Raw genomic sequence first — 27,669 nt, forward strand, 5'->3', positions numbered from 1 at the left:
TTTTTTTTTTTTTTTGGCTATATGTTTTTTTGTTCGTTTGTTTGTTTGTTTTACTTGTCTGATTTCCTGTCTTTTTTTTTGTATTGTGTGTGCCTGTATGTATAAAAATCGGCATAAATAAATATCTAATAATCAACAGGACAGTATGGCTCTCAGCAGGTACTCATTACATACATTTTTTACAGAAACTTTAATTCTATTGTGTGTCTTGTATATTGATGCGGTTGGCTTATTGGAAATAAAACAAGTTATTGTGATTGCAGCAATATGCAAAATAATTCTTATTTAATATGGACTTTAGTGACATAGTGCAAATAAAGCAGTTTTCATAATGTATGTAGCTAAATTCATGTGAGATGGAAACTATTAAATGATCCTACTAGTGTTTCCTGTAGTCGGATCACAGCTATTTGACCTTCTTCTGTTTTTCATATTCATAGCTTGGCTTCTTTTTTTAACATTTCATCCAAATGCAACACCCTACAAGCAACGGCCAACTGTATCTACTGGAAGCACTCCACAACAATGTGACTGATATTCAGAGCGATGCCAATATAATTACTTTTACTCCCACATTAATAGTTTCTGACAAGCTGATACCTTACCTTTCATCTTGTGAGCTCCACCAAATATGTGTGTGTGGAAGTCAAAAAGATTACTTGCTAAAAAGGATAGCAATATGGTTTCAAAGTGAATTTACTTATACAGTTATGTGAGAAGTTTAAAACTGCTTTTCACTCCATTCAAATGAAAGCTGAACCTGTGTTTGGAATGAACAATAAGCTTAAAGCTATTAACAGCTGAAGCTGACAGAACAAAAAGGTGCATAATTGGAGTTCAAGTACGTTGTGGTATGCTCAATTAAGCTATCCTCAGATCTCTATATGACTGTCAGAGTGTATGTGTGAGCAGTCAGAAGAATCTGGCGTGCGCATACCAGAAGACATATTCTTTATCCTCAAAACTGCTTTATGGCGCTCTCAGCTCACTCAAGGAAATTTGTTGATAATACTGACAAGGCCAAACACATTTGCATGTCATTCATTGAGCAGTATATTCTGACAGGGAAAATATCTATAGCAAAAATACCCAAATTCATGCCGGGGTGAAAAATCCATTTCAGGCTTATTTGATTTTAGCCAGTTTTATTACTTACCCTATAATTTCGCTCAGCTCCTTCATTAGGAGGACTATTCCTTGATACAACTGCAGTAATTTGAAGATACTTCTCAGGCCCGTGCTGTTAGCCCTCTTCTTTGAAGCTGGGATGTTGATAAGCCTCTCGGTGGGCTATGATAAGATCCTCTCTTTAGCCCTGATTAGAATGATTCATTTTCATTAATATACTGTACACATTGACAGCATCTTTTGGAGTCTCTCCTACACTCAGCTACAAGACATTTTTGTTGTATTTCCTCTTGTGACAAAGTGGGTTTGCTCAGCACTTGTCCCATACAAGTTATTATCTATAGTACACCTTCTAGTTTATACAAGTGTTTATTTTTTGTAATTTACCATAGCTTGTGTAAAAGTGCACCACTTACTATCCCGGGTTTATGTTTTATCCCTGTTTGTGTTTGCATTATGTCACAGTCTACAGCAAAGCATATGATAAGTTAAAGTAAACACACAGTCATAAGTTAGTTTCAGTTCTATTTTACTAGGTTGCAAGTTTAAACCTGGTTTAATTGTTTCCTTTGTTCAATTTGACCATGCAGGAAAATTGTTTGGGGAGGGGCAGGCCTAAGCATTTCCTGTTTTATAGGAATAGGGTGGTCATGGATGACATCACCGGGCCAAACCAAGTAGAGAGTTTTCTTCCTTTATAGGAATGTTTATTTTGGTTGTTTTTGGTTATTATAAATAAATGTGATAAATATCCTTGAGCTGTTTTCAGTTGGAGCGGAGTAATCTGGTAACTGAGTTCCAAATGTTAAGAGATTTCTAGGTAGTAATGTTATGGAGTAGATTAACCTGCATCAGAATGGGATGGGCTGAAGCAGTTTGGGTATGAATTGAACACCCTATATAAACGGTGGGATTTGTTGTGTCTTTTGTTTGCGTTGCTATAAGTTTAATGAGTTGTTTTCTTGAGTCTGTTTGTTTGTTGAGTTATCCGTGTACTGCAGACCACTGTAAATAAAACAATCACCTCTGCTTATAGAGAGAGAAATTTCAGAGTCCAATGAGTTTTCCTGTCAAATCAGCCATCACCCTTTTCCTGTCTACGTGACTATTGTCAGAACATACAATGTTTGAGTCTGCCTACCTACCACCTTCCTAGCCACTCTGGTCAGGCTACACCACACCTCTAATATCTATTACAATCTAATAGCTATCTGTTTTCTTCAGGCTTATCAAACAAACCTTTTATTACACACCAAAACACATTTCTTTCTCACACACTGCAACTTTGCTCCCTGTTTTGATAACAGATAGACTTTTGACCAAACAAAATGTCTCTCCAGCCCAATCTCTCCAGAGCATTGCGCAGTACAAATCAGTTTGAACAAGCCTTAGGACAAGAGATGTTCAAGTCACACACCACTTCGTAATCTCATCCCCTTTTCCCAGACACTGTAGATGGCTTCTTCTTCAAATAATATCCAGTTTCCCTGAGACAGCAGATCTTACCCTATCTCCCCATTCTGTCCCACTGAGAGAAGAGCAAGGAGTGAAACTGCTGCTAAACAACAAAGTCAATAAAAGATTAGGGGTGTCTGTTTTTGAATGGGGTGTTAAAGCTAGGTCTCCCGTGCCTATGAGCTGGCCTTGTCACTGGAGATTTTTCAAGAAGGTGACAGAGCTTTAGAATGGAAGCTCCCATCCCATTTCTTCTTTCTTTTCTTCTACTCTGCAGTGACATTAGTCATTCAGTGGCTGCCAAGCTGAGTGGAACTGGTAAACTAAACTGTGCACTGGTAGAAATTCATGTCCAAATTGGGACTTTGAGAAGTGCATGGTCAAAGTCAAGTCAAAGGGAAAGGGGGTTGTGCATTTCTATCTAACACTTAGACATATTGTTATGTACCATAGAATTTGTGATGGTTTAGTCTAACGGGTGGTTCAAAGCTAGACCCACATTTAGTAACATTCAGTTATCATTTTTTGAAAATGTGACAGATAGTAATTAGTGTGAACATTATGGCAATTAAGAGTCATCAGTGAACAACATAATTTCATTGGTAGACAGCACCACGTCCATTGTATTTCTTGTCTTGCTAAGTTCCATTTATATTGTACATTTGCACAAGCGAACCAATGGCTGCTCAATACAAATTACTTAACAATTACCCTGCCCATTTCTGTAATCCACCACTCATCCCACCAGACAAGACAGGACAATGTTGATGACATTCCTCATTACAGTCAATCAAGGTCGACAATACAAATATGTCATCATTACAGAAACAGAAAGAACTCCCTATTTTGTAAAGCTACTAAAGCAAATCTGAACTGATATTAAAATGGATTTTCAATAAGGAATATGTCTTCTAAATGTTTGTTCTGTACTTTTTGTTCAAAATGTAATTACCAAAAAGAAGATTTTTTTTCTTCTTTTACAAACGGTTTTTGCAATAGTGACCTTTGTCCACAAGGGCATGCATTTTTGGTTCTGACTGATGCTGTCAGTACTGGTGAAAAACAAGTACTCCATAATATTACTTAAATAGCCACACAGACTGTTAAACAAGTGGGAGGGTCAACATTAGCCAATCTACAGTGTGATTCAAATCACGTCTGGTCATTTGCCATCACTATATCTGGACAGATGACAGAGAGACAGCTAGAAACCCTTCCCCTATACTATAACGTGGGATGAACACAGCAATGTTACACAGAACAGGTGTTGAAATAACATTAACAGAAAGTAACGTCTTGCAGGAATCAGTGCTAAAATTTGCATGCTAACTGAGGTTCAGTATTTTGCCTGGAGGACACAGGGATTGAACTGCTGACCTTCCAGTTAACAAGCAACCCACTCTATCTCCTGAGCCACAGCCACCCAACGCTGACATTACATTCTTAGTGTACAGTTGTGGTTATAGTCCTTGCTTTTACTTTGCTTTTATTTTATATAGTTCCAAAGCAAAAATCTTTGTTAAAAAGTTTTAAAGTTAAAACCTACTTGGCAATAAATCAGACTGTGAGCTTATTGTTTTGGGTGATAAAGCCTGTCTGTTATCTAGGAGCAACCATAGTTCTTTGCAATCTTGGTTTTGAGGTCTCATGGATGATGCTGGCCTAGAGGACGCTCTTTTAGTTGTGTTAGAAAACACGTAAAGTGCAATAATAAATCAGTGAATTATAGGAGCAACTTACGCTGTCTTGTCTTCTTCCCTATTTTCCCCCTGGCATTTATACCAGTGTTCATTCTGAATAGTGAACCTTAATCACTGAATCACTTAATGGTAACATTAGAGGGTTAGGCTGTGTGTTGGACATCACACTTCAAGTAATTCACTTGAAAAATATTTAATTAGTTAATTGGTTTAATTAGGGTTAGGTTTAGGGGTGACAAAAATAATGTGACTAGTCAAGTAATCGAATAAATAACAGATTAGTCGACTACGAAAATAATCATTAGTTGCAGCCCTACACATAAACTAAACTAGAAAATAATTTTATTAAGCATTTATTAGAGTACAAATACAGTATATACTGTGTGTTCTGCTGAAAGAACTTCTAAATAATAATTTAATGGAGTGCATAAGCCACAGTAAGAGGAGGATGGCAATTCTGAATGAAATGGTTATTACTCTCAATCTTAAGGGGACTCATCCAGCGAAGTGTATCTGATCCAAAAGTGCTCAGTGACACGAGTTCTTCACGGTGATGGCATTAGCCTCGGGTGCTCAGCTAAATCCAAATAACGCTGACTTTCAACAATACATTGTAAAGAAAAGTGTCACTTTGATGCAAGTGTGGTATTTTAAACAATGTTGATGGTTGGTGCTTTGTCTGTAAGAGGGACTCCAGGTTTTCCATGAAAGAAGAAAGACAGGCAGACAGAGAAAGAAAGGAGAAGAATTAGAGGGAAGGAACTACCGTACAGTCCTAGCTTTTGATGACCCTCAGTTTCCCTGACAGGGAGTGTGCCCATTAATGAGGCAGAGACAGACACATATCCAGTGGATCTTACCTGGCATATTCACAGGAGACATGAGAGAATACCTCGTCTCTTCCTGTCCACAGATAAAATGGATAAAACAGATATAACAGGTGCGCTTAGATGGATGCCTCATTACGGGAACCATCCTCTCGCTCTCATCAGAGTTTCAGGATGGTAATACTCTACAGTGGCATTAATCTAGCTAGCAGGCTAATGATTAAGACTATCCTTTGAGTTTTCTAGGATCAGAGATAAGGCATACCTGCTCTCTACATTGGTGTTGAGAGCAAGGATTAGGAGCACTCATGTATAGATTTTAGAAGTTGAGATGAGAATTTGAAGAAGCTAAAGGAAGAGTTGCATCCAATTGTGTAAGCTGAAGTCAAAGCTTAATATAGTTACACCAGCAGGAGCCTTAGTGAACAAAACACGTCCTGGACTATGGTGGGCATTAGCATATTTAAAGCTTGGTATGGTAGAGCGTCTGCTCTTCAGGAGTGGCAACAACAGCTTGGTCATCAGCTGAGATGAGGGTTAAAAACCACACTCCACCTTTTTTTTGCGGGGGTCAATCACTGTGACATCCTTCTCCAGTACATTCATTAAAAATATACGCACGTGCCTCACTATCCAGGTGTGTCAGTCAGTTAGACACTGATTTAAGTGAGATGTCAGTTCATCTGCTTTGTGATTCATGCAGTTCCTCGTCCAGACAGTGTGTTATTCAGTTGCTAAACATCACTCAAAGGTGAAAGCCACCAGCATACGCTACACCTTGCTTTAGTTGTTTACATGATCCCTAGAAACTTACTGTTGGACAACAGTCTCTTTAATCTGTGGTGACTGCTGCGTACTGCTCCCTTTGCTCCTCCAGGCTAAAGGCAGCAATCTGTAATCTTTTGTTCAATCACCAGAGATTGGAGACCGAAAAAGGGCAACAAAAAAAAACCATAAACAAAGTGAGATAATGCATGAGCTCTGTGTGGGGGTGTGTAGAGAGGCAGGAGGAGCTGATGAGCATTGCTGTGTGCTGAGAATAGCCCTTGGAGGAACATTCTACACACACACACACACACACACACACACAAAAGGACACCATTATTATTTCAAATAATTCAACCTTGTGTCTACCTGTGTCATTTTTTTCTTCCTCTGTTTTTTCTTCATTCAATTTCACAAAGTACAGTTAGTTCATGTTAAGCCTCTGGGACACAGCAGGAGATCATCATGGCAATGGGCAGATGCACATGAGCATTATCTTTTTGCATTGTTTTGTAAGGTGGCTGTTTTTAAATCTGGATGTTTAAATCCCTCTGTTGTTTCTGCTCTGACATCTGTGCAAAAAATAAAAAAATATTATGTTAATTGAAATTCAGCAAGAATGCACCCAGTGGTGCGTACTAACATGTACAATGATGGATGCAGCACATACGCTGTGCTACAGCCGTACCAGAAATACTCAACCAGAAAAAATACACAACCAGCAGAACCAAAATCCAGAGAGGGTATTCAAGGTCTTCATTGAGACGCTGGACATTATGACTGTACTTGAGAAGAATTGTAGGCCTAAATGGCTGTTTTTTTACTATAACCACAGTGCTATGAGGTTGTATGCTAACTCTCAACAGATTTGTATGTTGCCTTCATGTAGTTATGTGCCCTATCATCAACAAGACATCTGCTGTCAGAGAGTCAGCAGGAGTTGTAGTAATCAGTGTGCTTCCTTTTCCACCTCTCTCTGGGCAACCTCGATAAGGAGAAGGAAAAAATGTGGTGTCATATTTATTCATGACCAGCTTTTCAATTCTACATTCTTCCATTCTCCACTGAGGCTCTGTATGTACAGCCCACTCTACAACCACCCTAAAAGACAGATTAATATTGAATGGCTTTCTTGTTCTTCTATCCAAAGAATAACAAAATCATCATCTTTATTAATTTTTGCTCTGGTCCGTAGGAGCTGTGAGAACAGTGATGGAATAAACTTTTTTTTTCACCTGTGTAATAAAGTAGATGAGGATCCCCTCTGCGGATAGGCAATCATTTTGTCATCACAGCAGGAGAGGACGGAGGGAGAAAAAGAGAAATGGGAAAATGAAAAATGAAAAATGCACAAAACTGGAGAGAATATTAACAGAAAGGAGGGAATAAAAAAAGATGACTGGGAATTATAAATATAGTGAGTAAATGGAGAGACCAAAGGAGTATAGATATAAGAGGAAAAGAGAAAAAGGGACAATGTAATGCAAATGCATTAAGTTATAGTTTTAATGTTATTTATTTTGTCATTTGGGAAACTCTGACAATAATGTAATGTAAGCTGGCAGCCACTACTGTACAATACATAGTAGCTTAGGAGGTAATTTGGTGGGTTAATGTTAATTGAGCAATATGTAGTTTCTCTGCTTTTCTTATTTTAAAATGTAATGCATGGAATCTCATGCGACCAATAAGTACAGGTCGGAGGCAAAAGCCGTCATATTGTACTCTGTTAGCTAAATGCCATTCATGCTTCTCTATTTAGCAGTGAACTTTGTGGTTACATAACCACATGATGAGACTTGAACCGAGGTTAGTCCAGTAACAGAGTAGGGCACACTGTGTTTATTTCCACCCTCTGCATTACACACATAGAAATTCCAGCCAATCTGCCTTCTGAAGTGCTCACTAAATGATTCGTCTTTCACTGGTCACTTTCTTACATACACAGTTTGGTGTATTTTTTACATCCTGGACATTTGCAAAGATGTTGGAGAGTGTGTTAGAGGGGGCTTGAATAATGTAATACAAAACTGCTGTGCTGTGTTTCCTGCTAAAGTAATGCACTCAGAATGATTAGTACAACACACTGAGGCACAACTACTTATTTCCCCATGTGATTATACGGGGGTAAACTACTTAATCTGCATCTGTAGTACAACTCTGTTTATTTAATGTACAAATTATGAATAATGTATGATAATGTCAAGCAAGGTGTTATGTTAAAAACATACATAGTGGGCCTAAAAGTAAAATTACTTACTGTCTATGTGTGTGAGTGTGTGCTCTTGTCCATTTTGCAAAGCTCTGTGCAGCAAATCCATTGTTTCTATTGCTTGATCAGTCAGACATGACCTCCTTTCCCTGTTTGGAACACTCACCAAAACACACACAAGCCTAAACTAGTCAGTGGCTGATGAAGCAGACACAAGCTTATAGTGATATTATTCTGTCTGCGTCAGTCGTTCACCAAAATAACTTTGGACCTGGAGAGTGTTGATGTGACAATAACCAGCCGCCTGACTCATAGTCTCTCCTGCCTTCACTCTGTTTCTCTGCCTATTTGGGATTCTAGCAAGTGCAGGCAATACAATTTTGCCACGCTGACAAAGAAACAGATAAATGTTACATATTTTCACTCTTCTGTTTGATAAATATCTATAGCCATGTTTTTCAGGTGAAGTGAAGTTTTTCTTTAAACTTTCCTTGGTGTTTATTTCCCAGAAGGTTGAGGAATAAGATTGGGGATTCAGGGCATTTGTGACCAACCCTTTTTTGTCGACAATGCACATGCAATGCCTCGTCTGACCACTTACTGTCTCTCTTCCCCTTCCCTTTCAACAATACAGCCTTCACTAGTGACACAAATTCTCATTTACCTTTAAGCAAGATATAAGCATTTAATTTATGTTTGTGTGCAGTATGCAGTTAGAAAATGTGAAATCATTTGTGTGTGCTTGACAACAGAAAACCTTTAATTTGACTATAGCAGCAGTACCGCGGGAGCCGTAGAGTGTGAGTTATCACCGCAACAATGACTTTTGTTTGCTCTACTTGACATGTAGTTCTCAAAGGGAGCGATGAATTTTAAGCTCAACGGTGAGTCTTAAGTGTGTCAGTTGACTCCTTTAAGTCATTAGGGGAGATCAGACTGGAGCAGGAGAACACTGTTAATAAGGATTAAGATAAGAGAGCAAATTTGACATTAAAATAAGTAAAAAGGAGCAAAGGCAATCGTGAAGACAAAGGCTTTTGCTAAGGCATCTCACTCTCCTTTGGAGGAATTGTGGAGTGACTTTATTGGTCCTTTAAACATCTTCCTCTCTTCAGGAGTTTAAATTGAACGTGCAGCCTTTCCTGGGCCACTGTTTAATTTCCTGTAACGTAATAAACAGCCAATTTATTACAGATGGCAGAGCAGTGCTTCCTCAGAGAGCTCCTCACTGAATGCTGCAGCAGTGTCTTGCTTGCTGCTCATTTCCCAATAGCCAATGGAAGACAGCTATTATCACTATACTCAGAGGATTTGTGTAATACATGTTTATTTAGCTGCCAACAGCATTAAACAAATAGAAATTAGCAAATTTTTGCTTTTGCACCACAAAATTCCATGGGTATGGGGATGAGATGGAATAGACAGTATAAAGACAGAGCAATTTTAAACTCCCTTCTAATCAGTCAAGGCTATCAGTTTCATCAGAAAACTGAGATAATGCTAAGAGCTTCATATTATACCTTATGTAAGGAATTTAAATTGACCAGGGCATGAGTGCATACAACACATCAGCAAATATGTATACTGTACCCTAAAAACATACTGTCCAGCTCTTTCTACATACATCCTAGTCACTGCCATGTCTTGCACTACCTATACCACAACACTGTACAGTACATCGTAACACTCTAACCTGTATGGAAATTTATGAAAATAGGAGGAGGGAGGGATTTGAATAATGAATGCCAAGGTGACACCAAGTCTGGGAAGCCCAGGTGTGGATGCTGATGTTAGATGTGGAGCAAAATCTCAGTTTGAGGTTAGATCAAATTTGTGACTAAAGGCAACACAGAGTGATTATAATTGTATAAAATTAATTTAAGAAATGACACACTTTAAATTTTCATGTAGCATCTTCCAAGGCATAACCATAGCAAAACCTTACAATCAACAGAGGGCACAGTGTTTTGCATGCAAGCTAAAGGTAATTTTATTGCACATATCTACCTACAATTGACAAATGTTGGAACACTTGTCATCATCAGTGCATGTTTTATTTAAAGAAAACATCTATGTCTCTAAATTAATGTCAGCCATGTTACACAAGGTAAGTTTGTCTATTTTGTCCACTTTTGAATGTTTGAGGTGTTTACAGTCATTGCATGTGCAGGATAACAGGGTCACAAGTATACAGTATGGTTGACATTTTGTCAGTGTTTTTGGCAAATGTTTGTGAATAAATATTGCAGACATAAGTCATACAAGTCAAATACTTCATTAGATATGGCTTGTATCTGTATCCGGACCACAGGGACTCCAAAGATGATTTGCGTGAGCTAAACTGAACTTTTGTTATGAAATGGAGCCATTGACCTATGAACCATGACTTTAACAAGCAACAAGAGCAATGAAGTAGCTTAGCACAGAGCTGGTAACTGTGAGGAGAACAAAGAACCAGCATCATATCATCTCTACAAGCGGACGTCTTACAGCAAAGACCTTTTCACAATGGAACAACTGAAATTTTTATCCGCCTGGCAAATGCACAGCGAAACCGGCAGCTATCAAGTAGTACACCAAAACAACTTTTCTTCCTCTACGGACTGGTAATGTAACTTAACTTGAGCCCTGACACCCCCGGTACCTGGGGCAGCATGCGATTTTCACGCAAAATGCAGATTGAGAAATTTATGTCTGAAACTAGTATTGCATCACCCTATACATGGTACACACCTCTGTGAAGCTAGGAGGCTCCGCTAGAAGACCAAACCAACCATTTTTACCACACCAAACACACATCAAACACCAAGGATCTAAATTAGCTTATACAACATAGCTCTGTTAGCACTGTACATGGCTGCAGTTATAAGCATCCAGTTCTCTCTAATCACAATGTATCTTCATGTCCAACCTCTCACTCAAACAAAAGCTAATCTCTCCCTGAGATATAGCTCACATTACTCAAATCAAAATTACAGACTAATCAGCTGGATAAGAGTAACAACAAACGCACCAATATACATATACAATTACAACCGCTGACTTACTTTTGCTGTTTTCACTGTTTTCAGTCCAAAAATCAGCTTACTTGTTTCTAGAAATGTCTCCGAGCGCCATCTTGATTATTGCACAATACCTGGGAGCTGTGCCTGCATTCTCTCGCCTTTTTCTGCAGAGGAGGAGAACACACGGTCTTTATCGTGGTCTGTGAACAGCCAGTCTATGTTTTGGAGGTATATACAGTGCATTCCATTTACCTCGGAAGCCAGAGGTTCGGAGCTGGGAATGACGTCACACCTGAGTTGACAGCGTTCCAGTTACAAGTCAGAAAACCTCACTTGGCCAGCCATTGTTAACAACTAGCCAGGTTAGCTATAGTTACGCCGGTTGATAAAAAAAGCTGTTGATACTCAGAGCAGCCATCTTGGATCACAGAGTCGGGGTAGTGCAGTTCTACCCGAATTTCCAAGTCAGAAATGCGACTAAGGGGGCGTATCCTTTGAAATTCCGACTTCAAACTCGGAAATTCCGACTTCCCATTTCAAATGGAACGCATTGCTGACCAACAACAGCTTAACATTTCCTCCAGTGACTGCACGCAGCAGCACTCCAGAAGGCCTGCTCTCACAGTAAAGCTGTTGGATTTACCTCCAACTCTGAACAAAACCAACTGATTCTTGAATGTAGGCTTACTCATAACTAACATTAGCACCTCTGCACCAATCTAACACATAGCCAAAGTAGGCTAAACACTTTATCGGGATAAATTCACTTCTGTTTGTGTTTTCTTCATGGGAATTGTTGATGCTAAGAAAATGAGAAAATAATGGCAGCCTTATTCTTTATAACAGATAAAACATACAGTTGGACTTCTCACAGACAACCCTCAGCTCTATAGCCAGTCTCGTAAAGTTGTAGTTAGTTAAAACTAAAGGTCAAGACTGAGCACTAAGAACTACAAGGTTTTATGTTTTAGTAAACCTACAGACAGTAAGTTCAAGCCATTCATATTTGCATTATGTTGTTTGTGTTGTGTCAGCTGTCATGCCGTGTCTTGTTATGACCTTTTAAACCTTTGTCAGTGCAGCTGTATATAGCTTACTGTGTATTAGACATCGTCCACTTAACACTTCTGTTCTTATTAACTGAGAGTGGTTTGATGCATATGAATAAACCTATTATGTAGCCACGGTCTTTAACTAAGCCTATTAAAAAAATCCAATCTTTTTTGTTTTGCATTGCATTTGTGTTGTTCAGCTAACGTGCCATCAAGGCCTAAAAGCTTGTGTCTTTCTGTCTGTTCTGTTCACAGAACGAAGCACAGAAGGAGACTAGTTAACAGTCGGTTGGCATAAGTCATTGCGTCCGATTTATCATGTGTTCTGAACTAATCCGTTTGTTTCAAGGAGAATTGCATTATCACAATGTGTGTATTTGTGTAAGATTGAGTGGACTTTGTCTTCAGCACCATGTACCACTGTCTAAGCTCGATTCATGTTTTGTTATCTTCAAGGTCATGAGTGTGAGTTTTTCATAAGCAAGTGCGTCAAGCCTGACATGAATTGATCACCTTTTGTGTTGGCTTTCAAAAATTTGTGTTCAACAAGCTGTATAATATTCAGTTTTTTAACAGTACTCACTCTACAGCAATCCAGTTCCATCTGTCATTTAGATAAACAGTGATCTTTTAGCAAAAATCCCTTGCTGATTTTGTTCATGGTCTAATGAATGGGTTGGAGTGGAGTGGGAAAAGGGGCCTAGGAGGGATTCAAAAGTGAAGGTTGGTATGAGGGTGGCATTAGACTATAGATCATATTCATTGTCTCAAAACAACCACATTCATGCTCAGCAAATTTAATGACTGTTAATATGTGATCTCATGTAGTATGCTAAAAAGGGTGGCCATCAATACCCACACTAAAGTTTATGGCAATGTGGCCAGTGGTTTGGGATATTTTGCTAAGAATCACAAATGATGGGGCAGCCCCCAACTAACTAGCTAAGTAGCTGACAAACCCATTTATAGGCTCCACCACTAATGGGCCCAAAAGCAAATCTCCAGAATTCTGAGAGAAGTCAACAACCACATTTTGCAATGTTACATCAGAATGTCTGTGATTCTCAGTCATCCAGGTCATTGTTTTCCAAGGAAGTTTAAAATCAAGGGCAAATGGACTTGGTTGATAATACCAAGTCAACTTGCCTCTCATGCAAGGGGCTTCTTTGCTTCTGACTGACTGGTAGGGAATCCCAGCCATTAAACCTCTATGGGGTCATTATGAAGGTGATGGATACCTCTTTGTTCGATTGTACTCCTGGCTGTTGTAGCGACAGTCGTTGTGGTCATTGGAGTCACGTGCAGGCAAGTCTGAATGATCATCGTTGGCATTGACACTACACTACATTACCATGACATGTATAGCACATCTTTATAGCATTTATATCTCATGCACAGGTTAGAAAAATCACTGTAATAGCTAATAATAAATGCAGTAAATGTTTAGTCAAAACACATACTAGCTCTAAATGATAACAAACAAAATGAAAAGAACTGTCTGCCTCATTAGGTGTCTATAAATGTGAAAGTAAAATATTTACTGTTAGAAGATAACGATGGATTTCTGAGTGTTGAATGCAGTGTTGTGGGTTAGAATTTGCAATTTTCTAAAATGAGAAAATACCACTTTGACCTTTAACTTCTACTTGTCCCTTGGCTTATACTATAGGTGTTTGGTCTGTTTTTCAAAGACACACAGGAGTAATAAAGCTGAGTATATTGAATAGAACGATCTCTCATATTAAATGCACCTCCCTCACACAGATTTAACCCAAATGGTGCCCGACCGTGCTTTAGTAATACTAAGACTTAATCCTGTGGGATAGTGGTGATTTTCAGCTCCCCCCCCCCTTTTGTTGCTCTGTGATTTATAGAGAGATGCCTCAATGTTTCTTAGCGTTTACACCTTCCCCCCCATCTCCTCTTTATGTTTATCTGCAGCATCACAATAGCATCTGTTTCTCCTCAGACAGTGAATATAACTGATTACATGTTAATTATCCTGAAATAGCATGTTGTTCTACTAAAAATATAACAGATATCTAATGAACTTAATGAAAAAAGTACAAAATTACCAAAAGGGAACATCCAGAAAGGTTGAAAAAACCCAAACAGCGTAAGTATGAGGTGAAAGTAGTGAAACTCTAGTACAAAGTTAAAAGTAAAATGTTTAAATGTGAATAAGAGAACAGGGGATACAAAAGAAAAGGGTGCATTAACAATCTATATGAGAAAAGAGCTGCCACATAGCAGATTGGAGCAGCTCCCAGCTGATGGCGCATGAATATTTAATGATCCCAACCAAGATGCAGTAATTACAAAGGGAACGGACTGTCATACTGGGGCACTTTGTGCAGAACACCCTGGCATCTGCCGATTAGTGCTCTTTATGGTCCCTGTGCTTCAGGTGTGACACTGAATTTGGTTTAGGTCACAGGGAGGGGAGGTGACAGGACCACAACCAGTTGTGGTGCTTTTCAGACGCAAATGTGTCAGAATCGAAGCATCTCGATTTTATGTTGGTGTCTGCTGTAACCTGGCTGGGACTATGAGACGAAGAGATCTGAGGGGACTGGAGAGTGAAGTGAAAGGATGAGATAGCCTACAGTTTATTGGCAAATTGACTTCCTCACAACATCAGTGTGAAGATATAATTTTGCTCTCTTCAGGTCATGAGGGATCATAAGTCTTATGGGAATTTGTTCTTGACATCGAGGTTAGGCAGAGGTAGCAGGAAGACCATACAAGGTAGAAATTCTGCGCAGGTATGGAAACGTTTAAAGCACATTACAAAGCTAACAGGCTTCAAAGACATTTTGCTGACATCAAAGCACCCTCACCCACCAACCTGTCTCCCACACTCACCGCCTCCACTCACACCTCTTTTTCCTCCGTCTCTTAAATCAAGATCAGGATAGCATCATGAGTGCGATATTCTTTTGACAAAACACTCACTGAATCAATAACAGATATGGCAGTAGTTAGTCAAGTCAATTTTATTTATAGCCCAAGATTCTTACATTTGCGTTAAGGGGCTTTATAATCTGTACAGCATACTGCGACCTCTATCCTTAGACCATAAATTTGGGTAAGGAAAACCACTTTGTGATGCCAGCACCTGCAAATTAGCCTCTATGTCAGAAGCTGTTGCACCAAATAGACAGTAAATTGGTCAAAGTAATCAAATGCATATACTGTACTGATAACTGAAACTTCCCATACATCGTATAGTGTTTGACAGAGTTTGTGACACTTATTTGACATTTTAGTAAACATTTTGTCCTTGCTCCACTTGAGAGTGCCAGTGGAATAATGTTTTTGTCATCAAGAGCATCATAAGGTATGGGTGCCGGAAGAGGGTCCTCGCCACGCTTTATCCTTCTGTCCTGCATTCGTGAATCACTGTGTCATGTATATTGCAAAAGTTATGATATAAATGTGTTTCAATCATCCCCCTCCACTTTAAGGCCCCATCCACACTGCTGCGTTTTTGTTGTAAAACAGAGACCTTTTGCTATGTTTGCATCTCCCGTCCAGACTAAAACGGCAAAAAATGTTTGGAAACGCTGCTGAGCCCGTTTTTTGTTTCAAAGCTCTGGAGAGCGTTTTAGTGAGGACAGGCAAAAACTGAGGATTTTAGAAACAATGACACGGACACTTACGTTTGGCTCTCTGATTGGGTCTCAAAAGTCATGCAAAGTAGAAACACGATGCTACTGACAGAGTTTTTGACTTGGTGTTTTTATTAAAATATTTTGTACAGTGCAAATAACAGCTATAGCCTACACTTGTACTGTGTATGTCGCCGTATTTACTTTGAGATGACTCCCAGTCTATTTTCCACCGCCACAGCCGCTTTTAACTCCCGTGTTACATTCAACAGTCCCAGCTCGTTATTGGTCCATGCAAAATCTGGTGTGGTTCTTCGTCTGTAGTACTTTATGCTTTCGCCAAATGTAACTATGGAACAGACCATTTGCTTCATGTTCTGTCATGCCCAGTGGACATAGATCATATTAGTTTTAAAACTCCGTTTTTAAACTAAAAAGGAGTAGTGTAGATGGGGCCTAAAACAATAGGTAAAATAAAGCAGATAAACATATAACAGGAAGAATATTTAATTAATATCTAATCAAAGAGGAAATACATAATGAATCTAACCTGCTGTCTGCTGTTATCTCCTTGCTAATGCCGACTCTTGTAACACAAATATATGAAGTGGTCAAAGCACGCCAATTTCACTGAAAGTCTTCATCTATTTCCACCAGCCGAGGAAGTGAAGACCCAGTTGATTTACTTTATTTTTGATGGAAATGTCCCCACAAGAACTGGAAAACTCTCATTACTTTAGACTGCTTGCTCTACGAGGGCCAGTAACGTTACAAACCAGATTGAATACTGACTTCAAACTTGGAACATGTGAGATTAGCCATTTTTATGTTGCTTTACTGTTTATTTTGCAGGTTAGCCTGTTGAACTTGACTTTAGCATGATCCATGCCGAATGTGGCCATAGCTTGTATTGTACATGCTCTGGAACAATGTTTGAGTGTTTAATACTGAGGAACAGCCAAGAGAAATTGTGTAAATATTGAGCCTCATTTGAAGCCGATTATGACAGTAGTAGTTTGGATGTGGCATTTTTTTCACATTGCTTTTTTTATGTGGCGCTATTTCTACGCTATCTCAGCTGGCGTTGTTGTTACACCAATTTGTTGGATACTTGTTTGTGTGAAAGTTCAGTTGGTACATGTCAAGTGTGTGTGTGAATGGGTGAATGAGAGGCAAAATTATAAAGCACTTTGTCTGTTAAGGTAGAAAAGCACTATATAAATGCAGTCCTTTTACTATTTACCATTTGTTGACTTTAACTATGGTTGTATGGACGAATAAAGATGAGAAACAAAGTGACCTGAAGAGCGGAACTTATGTCTCCCCCTTCCATCAGTGAGAGTAATACACTGTTGACAGACTTGCGTAGTTTTATATATGTTATAGGCTTAATCAGTATTGTGTAAACTCGTTTGGCAAGGGGTTGAATGTAACGTGGACGACGTTCATTTTTATGTAAAAGTCCTGCACTTGTAGCTTTAAATGCATCTCTTACTTTTTACTTAATTACTCCATTTTTTGTTTTAGCCAGAGGATAGAACAATTTGTGTCTATTTTTCTAGAGAGAACAAAACATTTAACCTTTAGAAAGCTTTCATGGCACAAGCAGATGGTAGAAGTATGTGGCTTTTCAGAGTGTCAACTTCAATTAACAAGAAAACCTTGTATAGACACTTAATTATAAAAGCTATTTTTTAGTTTTTTAGTTTGTATTAGGATCATGTCATATGAGCGTGGGTTGGATTTATTGGCGGCTAATATTTTGCACATTTAACTCCAGGTTTTAATTCATTCCAAAAGCATAACCTCACAGGATGCAAATCACACTATGTTAATCATTTACTTTATTTTTGATTTTTTATATTTTCACACACCCGTTTTTCTCTGCCTTTTGGAGAGGATATCAGGAGGCAGAGCTGGTGCAAGTATTCAGCGCATATCAATGCCATACTTAAGAAACTTGACTACATTAATGTCCTGCATTCAAAACCTTACTAAAGAAAATGAACGTGTATTATCAGCAAAATGTACTTCATATCAAAAGCGAAAGTACTCATAATGCAGACAAATTGTCCCTGTCACTGTTTTATTCTAATGTATTGGAATTAATATTATTGCTGCATTAATGTGTATGTTGCATTTTTACTTTAGTTATTCAAGGTTGCGTTAATTTATTCTACTTTATATACTGTTGGTAGTTTAATCTAATAATACTATAATATGTAATAATATAACAAAGTATTGGGAGGGTGTTGGTGCAGTGGTTAGCACTGTTGCCTCACAGCATGAAGGTGGTAGGTTCAAAGCCCGGTTGCCCCTGCTTTTCTGTGTGGAGTTCACATGTTCTCCCCGTGTCTGCGTGCTCCAGCTTCCTCCCACCGTCTAAAGACATGCAGGCTAGATTAATTGGTGTCTCCAAAATTGTCCATGGGTGTGAGTGATTTTTTGTCTATGTGTGGCCCTGCGATGGACTGGCAACCAGGGTGTACACCGCCTTTCGCGCGATTTAAACTGGGATTGGCTCCAGTCCCTCTGCAACCCTGTTCGCTGGATGGATGGATAATATATTATCTACATTTTCTATAAGATCATCATATGTTTGTACTCCTGCTTTCCTGTGAGAACCATGTATCTCTTAAAAGTAATTTTTTTATGAGCTCATGGAAACAGCCATGTTTTCAGCTTTGTGATGGTGCATTTCCCAGCTAATCCAATGTAGTCTTTTTTAATAGATTATTTATTTTAAGAAGTTGGCTAACAACCCATAAACATTTAATCCTTCAGTTTATCAGAAAGATTCTAATTTGGACATACGTGGTTTTCACTGGACAGGAATGGTATGGCAAATTGTAATCACAAATGTCTCAAGTAACTAAAGATGTCAGACAAATGTAGTACATACAGTAAAAAATATAATATTTGCCTCTGAGAAATGAAACACTCAAGTAAAGTAAAGTACCTTGAATTTGTATAGTATTTGATTAAATTTTACATCCCACCACTGGCTGTCTTTTCTCGCTTTCTGAATTATTCAAACATTGATTACCTATATGCATCAGTCTCTGTTAATGATTTAATTTGTCATTCTTCATCCACTTTGTCCTTTGTCTTCCTTTTTAGATGAACTTTATCTGTCATTTAAAATCGATGGGATGAGTCATTGTCTCAAGTATTTTTAATATGTGAGTGGATTTTGAATAGGCAGTTTTATTTCTTATTAAAAAATACTTGTTGAAATTAGGGATTGTTGCCCCTGCTGCTGATAAAGGGTTATGTGAATTTATGCTGCATTTAAGGATTACAAGCTCCGATACAGAAAACATTTCAGCACCATTCAACACTAAAACACTACTGTACTATAAGATACAGTATAGGCTGTGCCCGAAATCACTTCACTTCAATCATTCACTACTCCCTATCTAGTGAGCTGTATGTAGAGGACTATATAGTGAGCAAGACTTTCAGACACTACTCCGATCATTGCCTCGGCGCCTTTAATTGCATCATTGCTTGGATGCATTGGCGCAAAGCATGATGGCATATAGGACTTGGTTAGTGACCATCGACAGTACACTACTTTTCAAAATGCATTCTGGGATACTTTGAGTAGACTACATAGGTTATAACAATTCTCACTATACATTCAGACAGAACTACAAAATAGCGAGCTCACTATAAAGTCCACTATATGGTGAGTAGTGGCTGATTTCATACAAAGCCAAAGTTATACAAAGGTTAAAGCGAGATCAACTGGACTTGAATGAAGATACTTTAAGACTCTCATGAGAGGCAAAACACTGTATAGTTATCCATATAGTTATAACGTAAGAAGCCTCTTGTGGATGAGATGCGAAACTTATTATCCATACATTTGATGATATTTTGATGTCCTCCGTTTCTTCACAGGCATCCAGCAACTGCCAAGTGGTACGACAGGAGGGACTCCGTATTTATAGAGTTCTGTGTAGCAGACAGCAAAGATGTTAAAATCAATTTTGACAAAACAAAGTGTGGTTTCAGGTATGTCAGCCTCATGCTGATTTTTTAGTATAGAAAGACCCCCAGTTGTATTTAATCATCAATTTCTTGTTAAACTTATTGTTGTCGGTTCCACTCTTATTGTGAATTTTTGGTGAGTAACTTGTCTGTTGTCCCCCCCCACACAATTGACCACATATTTCTTTATTTTCTTTCCGTCTCAATGCAGGAATCCAAACATAAACGTACAGATCGTTCAGTGTTGTTGTATTTACGAAAAGCGCAGCCAGGGAAGCCGTGGCCGAGGCTAACAAAAGAAAAGGCTAAGGTCAGTTGAACACAAACGCAGTCGAACATAAAGGCCAGTGTGTATCACACCTTTGACATATTAACATTTAATGGTTTGATACAGTTAATTGTTGCATGTTAGAATGTCATAATTGAGATTGTTAAAATGCATCAGATCACTATGAGAAACCTTGATTTTGTGTTTTCACAGCTGAGTTGGCTCAGCGTTGATTTCAACAACTGTATGTAAATGTAAAAAGCGTTGGGGCGAAACATTTTCATGTATCTTCAGTCAAGTCCAGTTGCCCTTGTTTTAACCCTCCTTGAATAACTATGACCTGAATGACTAAGAATCTTCACAGACATGTATGATATAGTGTTTAAAAGAGCTGCAATAATGTAATAAAGCCTGTTAATAGTACAACTACCAGTACATAACAGAGCTCATGAGGAGAGTGATTTTAGTCCTTTTTTCTTTTTTGGCTTCTGACCGTGAATATGAAATTGTTGATATGAAATTTAATTCAAGTCAAAGGTGTTAAACTTGAAATGTCTTTGATAAAATGATAACAATGAAAGTAAGGCATTTCGTGTGAATCAATTTGTAAAGTAAGTTGAAAATGAAACAATGAAAGAAAAGATCATTCTCAAGAGGACTACAGATTATATCCATTAATATGGACATCAAGTATAGTTTCTTCAATACTGGATCAGAAATGTTTCTTTGATTTCTTTTTAAGTCTGCCAATTACACAGAATGAAGCAGGGAATGGGATCAATTCAGTGGTCGTGACTTCACCTATTACTTTAGGTCTTTCATGTTCCTAATATCTTTCTCATTAGCAAAACAAACGCACACATGAACCTCCTCCAAGTCATTTCGGAAGTAGTAACGCACACTTACATCAATTATCTATTAGTATTCGGTCGCAGCACTGCTAAGTAAATAACTCCAGCAAATTTCCTTGTGAATATGGTCTTGTGGTTTATTACTGCAGTCTATGTACTGAGGCTTTTGCAGTACTTTTTAAGGGTAACACTGAAACATTCAATGCCCCAACTACATGTATCAAACAGTCACAACAGACTGAATTTGTGTTTGCATGTAATAAAGAGTAAAGAGTTTTGCAAGATTTGCTGCAAAAAAGAAAAAGAAAAGAGCCACTTTGCCCCACTTTCTTCTACGGCCTCTTCCTTTCACCAGCTCTGCACCACATTGTTGCTGGACCACGATGTATAGTGGTGTACTTTAGGTTGTCTGCAGGAAACAGTGGTACCTGGTTTAATGTTGGTGTGTTACATATGAAACAGTAATGCTAAACAATGAGCTGATTAACTACAAATACCTGTAGAGGTTGACATCCAATGCTTTTGAAAACCTCAGCGCGGTGATATAATGTGTCAAATTAACATATGTAAATCATATTTAAGGTGAGTGACCATAACACATGATCTGTTATACTTCACAACACTGCTGGAAGATATGACAGTATCTGCTGTACTGCTTTAATGTAGTTTGTACAAAATGCATGAATATATAAAGATATCATTATGAAGCAACATTATTCTATGGATGACTCATGTTTTATTCATAAGGTAACCACATATTAAAAAGCAATAAGCAAATATTATTGCTATGTTTGATATGCTACTTAACATTCATACCCTTATTATTAAACCAAGTTCTTCTTCAAACTCAGGAGGAGAGAGTGGGATCTTCTACAGAAAACATTTATTAATAAGATCTTGAATTGATGTTTGTATGTAATTGTGATGCACACAAACACATGAACATACAGTACCAATGTGTGCACTTACAAACACACAGGAGCCTCTGTCCACCCATTTCTCCACCCAGCTCTGTACATCCTCTGAATTAACTTGCATAGTTCCAGTGTGTGTGTGTGTGTTCACTGCAGGTTCAACATAAATCCTGCCTGTCTCTCGGTCTCAAAAAGTGCAGTGTCTATTAAACACTCAGAAGCAGACCAGGCTGTCTACACATAGAACTTGTTGTATGGGGTCAAGCTAACTGTCAGGGCTACATGACAGCATGCAGAGGGAAATGGGTCTTAGTCTGCTATTAACTGTCCAACTGACCTAAGTTCAACTTCCCAGGTGGGCTGCCATGCACTAATAAGTCTAACTGATCCAAGTTCAGGCATTAAGTAGGTAGAGTCACAGACACCAGCTGGGTTAACAATCCCTGCCAACAGTGTCACTGACCTGAGTTCAGCCAGAGTTACAGGTGCCAGACAGGTTAATCACACCACAAGCACAACAAAGAGACATAGTACTGACCTTATGCACACCTGGCCTGTCTGCTTTCACACTACAAAAGTCAGCGACAACAAAACTGAGCTGAGCTTGTTGGGAGCATGCGAGAATTTCTAGAGTTGCAATAAATGCATTTAATGCCTCCCTCCCACCAAATACGTCATGGTGCCATCTCAGTTTGTGTCTGTGTGTGTAGAGACACATTGTTACAGTAACCGGAAAAACAATACACCTGACGTCTGTGCAGCTCTATTAGTCTGAAAGATCTGTCTAGATTTTAGAGGTCTTTGCTGCACATTTTTGCATATTAACAAAGGAGAACTGATTTCTTGATACTACATTATAACCCTCATTGTATTAAGCCTATAGTTTATAATATTGTCAAAATTCTGTTAGAACACAAATATGTTTACATAGAAGTGTTGCTAATTAATGCATTTATTAGTTTAATTACTGATTATACATTAGCATAACTGGCAATGTTTAATGCATAATGGTGATTATAACAGATAACACAAGCAGATAACTAAAATAATACATTTTCCAGGTATGGGCCCTCTCTTGTTCTTTGTATCTTGCTGTGTTTTGTCCCTTTAATCCAGGTAATTGGTGGGTGGAGTTGATACCTGGTGTGAGAGCAACACACCTGAGCAGGCGGGGCTCTTGATGATTTGACTCCCTCTCTTCTCCTGGCCTGGCGACTGATTCTGTTTTGTTTTGCTTTGCTTTGTGTTCTACACCCATACACTCCACTCAAACATACACTGCATACATACTGATCTGACAAACACCTACAATTGTATATTTTGCTTAATTTACTTATTAAAATATCTATTATTATTTTCAGACTGTGGTTTCCTGCTTTTGTCACTTACTGTTGAGCCAGGTTGTGACAAAATGGGAGCTCGTCCGGGATCCAAAACCATTTGGTAATGTTGAATCTTGCTTACTGTGACAAAAATGGGGGATTGTCCATTTTCTTTGTCTGGTAAGTTTTCGAATGCAAAGTATAGTAGAAAGTGATTCAGTCTCATGTATGAAGTAAGTTGTTAGACTGGTTATAATGCTAAGTACTAGTTTTGGGAAGCCTCATAGTCTGGAGCTTTTGGTTTTGGTTATTGAGTTTCTGTTGTTACATTTGGGTGGTGTGGTTAGGGTTGTAATTGTAAATAAATTCAGTCGTCAAGGGGTTAAGATGCAAAAGTTGGAGACAGAGTTGACGGGAAAACCAGCCGGGTCCAGATGCTTAACTTCCCTTAGCTATCTATTAGGTGCAGCATCACTGGCAGTGGCCAACAACTGCACAACCATATGTATAATTCATAGGAATGGATCTACAATATGTGTAAATACATTCCTACATACATATACGGGCATGGATATGAGCAGAGGGAGCTTATATGGGCTATATCAAATCCAACCCAGGGCTATGGCAAAGTTTCTCTTTAATTCCAGACTAGTGTTATCAGCCAGAGGTTAGAGAGGAGAAAGCACATTCTCACCTCAAGGTGGCAACACTGCAAAAATTGGAATCCAAGTATCCCCAGGTGAAAATGAGGCCTCCAGAATCTGACAAGATGGTAAATAACCCCTCACTTTTAAAAAATGTTATCTAATACATATTTTTGGTTATTACTGAGTGGATGTCAGCGTTTTTGTATACTTTTGTAGCCCTTTTTTTGTACAATTTAACTGTCACTCTTGATGCAATTTGTATGCAAGAGCTGAGGGGTGAAATAAAAAGACGAGATTACAGTGAGTAATACTCAGGTGCAGAAACAAGTGTGGAAACGAGGATCCATTTATGACCTGTTAGGTTACACTCTTACTTATCCAAATTATGATTGTCTCATTTTTCATTTAATAATTGATTGTCTAAGAATTACTACATAGTTGTGTTTATAGGTAAAAAAAACTGAAAAAGCCATTTAAAAAAAATTGTTAGTACTATTTGATAAGAAGGTTACAGTTACAGTTAATGAGCTGAACTGTGATCACAGAGACAAGAACAATGGGAGCAAACTTGTTACAAGCCTCCTGAATTGAACTTTTTTTAAACACTGTATATTCTCTCTGTTTGTATAGATTTGGTGTGTGTGCTGTGTGTTTCCACTAAAGATATGCAAGATCTGGAGTCAATAAATGTTAAAAGTTTGTAGCAACATTTGACACTTTGGTATTAGATTAGGTTAGTAGATTTCTTTTCTTATTTGCTGCATTTTTTAAATACCTCTGAAATACCTTAACTGTATATTCCTACTGTGGAACAAGGATTGACATAAATGCTACACCAGTTTAAGTACTGCCAACACTTTGATGGCTCAGCTGATAAACAAATCCAACAGCCCCAGCAGGAGACACAGGGATAAAAGCAGTATGCTGAAGCATGTTAAGTCAGAGATGGAGAGCTGGGCAAATTAAATTAGACACATGGTGTGAGGTTATTGCCCACGTTCCAATCAGCCAGTAAAATTCACAACATAAGAATTAGCTACAGAATTCACTGAATTCAGTTTGAGTTCAAAATGTAATCAATGTGTGGTTTGTTAAGTTACTATTAGAATAGTATTTCTATTACAGAGAGAAATGTCCACCCACACAAGTAGCTGAAAAAATGTTGAATCCAGTGTGGAAATGACTCAAACTGAAGTTCCTATTGCTTTTGGCTCAAAGAAAATTGCTCTATTGAAATCTTTCTTGAAATTCTTTTAACTTTCCCATTGAAATACAAGGTCAGAACACAAAACCTGCATGATATTATCATCAAATCAGAACATTATCTCTGTAGAATAGAGTTCCACAGTGCTTTGAGCACCACAAAGCACAAGTCATTTAAAGATATTGTATTTGGGTTGCAGCAGAAGTCTCAGCAGATCTTAAAACTCATGCAAATAAGACCCATAATACATCATAATTCAGGAACAAATAAAAAACAGAGTCAAGTAACCACTGTAATTGTGAATACCACAATAGTGGTAGGCAAGCCCACTTGACCTTTCTCCTCTTTTCCCAGCAATTTTTTTTTTACACCAAGATGGCAGAAACTCGTCTTCATTCAGCCAATTCCGAAGCTTACATGCATCCGTTTGTAAAGAATGGCTGCGTAACTGTGCTCACTGAATCTGAGATCTTTCAATGTTCTACACTATTTTTATGAAAATAATTTGTGGTGCTGCTTTTTTGGACAATTTCATACTCACATATAGAAGTTAAAGCACTTGGGTTAACATATTCTCAGGATGTTGCCAGAGATCCGGCCAAAAACAATTTCTCCAGAGGTTACAGTTTGAGAATTGCAGACATTTCTTCCAAGAAAATATAAAAATAAGATTGAATTACAGCAAATAATTCAGGACACCATTACTATGACGCTTGTGTTTCTAGTAGTGACCAACGGTGTACAGATGCCACAATTTATCAACACATACTGTATTTCTAATAGTAACTTAAATGTGTACTCTCAAACCATCTAATCAATGGATACAATGCTTTGGATGTAACTGAATAGCACAAACATCACAACTACAAAAGACAGGTCTCACACACAAAAATAATGAAGATAAAGAATGGAGGACAAAGATAGCAAAAAGATAAATAACTTAATGTCATCTCAAAAATGAAAGGAGTTAAGGGTTGCCCCTTATTCTGTTCTCTGAACTGTGGACTTGGTTAACAGGACCATGCAGCACGGAGATGTGTCAACAACTTGCAGGCCTCGGTGTTTACAACCCAGCGTTATAAAGCACAATGCCAGCACTGCACTCGGTCGGCCCAATTCTACCCAAGGGTGAAATTGCCTTTTCATAATTTCCATTATATTTGGTCTTTGAAAAATGGCTCTCATGATCTGCGGTAAGATAGAGGAAGTTATTTTTCTTTCAAAGCGTGTTTTGATGATGTACTGTTTGATGGACTGTCTCAGCCCTGCTTTCCAAAATGCTGGTAACAGTGCTTTGCTTTTTTTGTTTCATTCTATGCTAAGTGGAAGTGACGAATGAAGGGTCTCATTGTGAAGAGGCCTTGCTTAGGGACATATGACCCCCTTGATCTGCAAAAGAAGCGCAATAAAGAGACAGCAGAGAGCGAGAAGAGATGGTTTTGGCACTTGAATGCTTGTTTAAGGTAAGGCAACTTTAATTGAGTGTCACAATTTATTTACTTTATGCTTATTGAAAGCATGTATAACAAACTATTGTAGCTACTGAATAAATTTGGCAGTTGAACGTAATTGATTTAAAAGATTAAGTGCCTTCTCCTGTGAGATTCCATCTTTGAAAAAGCACCCCACAGCATACATCTCTTGATATAATATCTTGATCTTGATTCCAACCCTCACCAGGGAAACACTTATCACCTAGATCTTATTTGTGTGCAGTAAAGAGAAGGTTTGCTTTTCCCAAAGTAATTCCAGGGTTTTATTCAACAGAATAAAAACACACCTTTAAAAGTTTAAAGTAATTTCTTAAAAATATAGTATCTGGTTAAAAATCTTACATGTAAGTGCAAGCAGGTTGAAGCGGTAGGAGGCAAGTTCCACTGATGATGCCCCATCCACACTACTACGTTTTCGTTTTAAAATAGAGACCTTTATCATAGGCGGAAATCAGTGGGTGGACGGGGGGACATGTCCCCCCCTTCATCAAATAATATAATGATATATACTTAAAACAATTGTGTAAATAGTAAAACAATACAAACGCAAACAGGGCAATTAAAGTGCTTTTTAAGTTTAGAAACATTTTAAGTCACCCCTCTCTTGCCTCACAGTGGTTTGGTCCACTGCCTGCTTTCCCTCTCACAGGAGTCCAATGGCAGAAAACCAGTTCAAATCTGTCAGTAGTTGTGGAGCTCCAGTAATGTTAATTAGGCTGGCAGGTCTGTTTTATGCACTTTAAACATTGGATAAACTGATTCTTTTGTCTTTAATACAGATGATGCTGAGTCATTAATAAATTAATCATGACAAAAGGTTATGATAACCGATTATTTTTCAATGAGCCCACTCTGTTATTATAACATTACCTAGCTTATTTGGTGGCTTGTTTAACAGCTTATTGGACTCGAACTCATCTTCTACAGCTAGAGATGCGCAGATTGATCAACTGGGGAGTGAAATACACTGTTTATTTTCGCTTACTCGGCTTACAATTTTTGCTGTATTATTTGTGTCCCCCTCAAAAATTGCTCTTGTGAAATTTTATGGTTATTGTCCTCCCCTACTGTGAGATGAAATTTACGCCCATGCTTTTGCTACGTTTGCACCTCTCGTCCAGACTAAAGCAGCAAAAATGAACTAAAACGGAGAAGTTTGAAAACGGGCAAAAACTGAGGACTTTAGAAACGATGACGCAGCCGCTCATGTTTGGCTCTC

Source organism: Micropterus dolomieu, linkage group LG08 (assembly GCF_021292245.1).
Source record: "Micropterus dolomieu isolate WLL.071019.BEF.003 ecotype Adirondacks linkage group LG08, ASM2129224v1, whole genome shotgun sequence".
NCBI lineage: Eukaryota > Metazoa > Chordata > Actinopteri > Centrarchiformes > Centrarchidae > Micropterus > Micropterus dolomieu.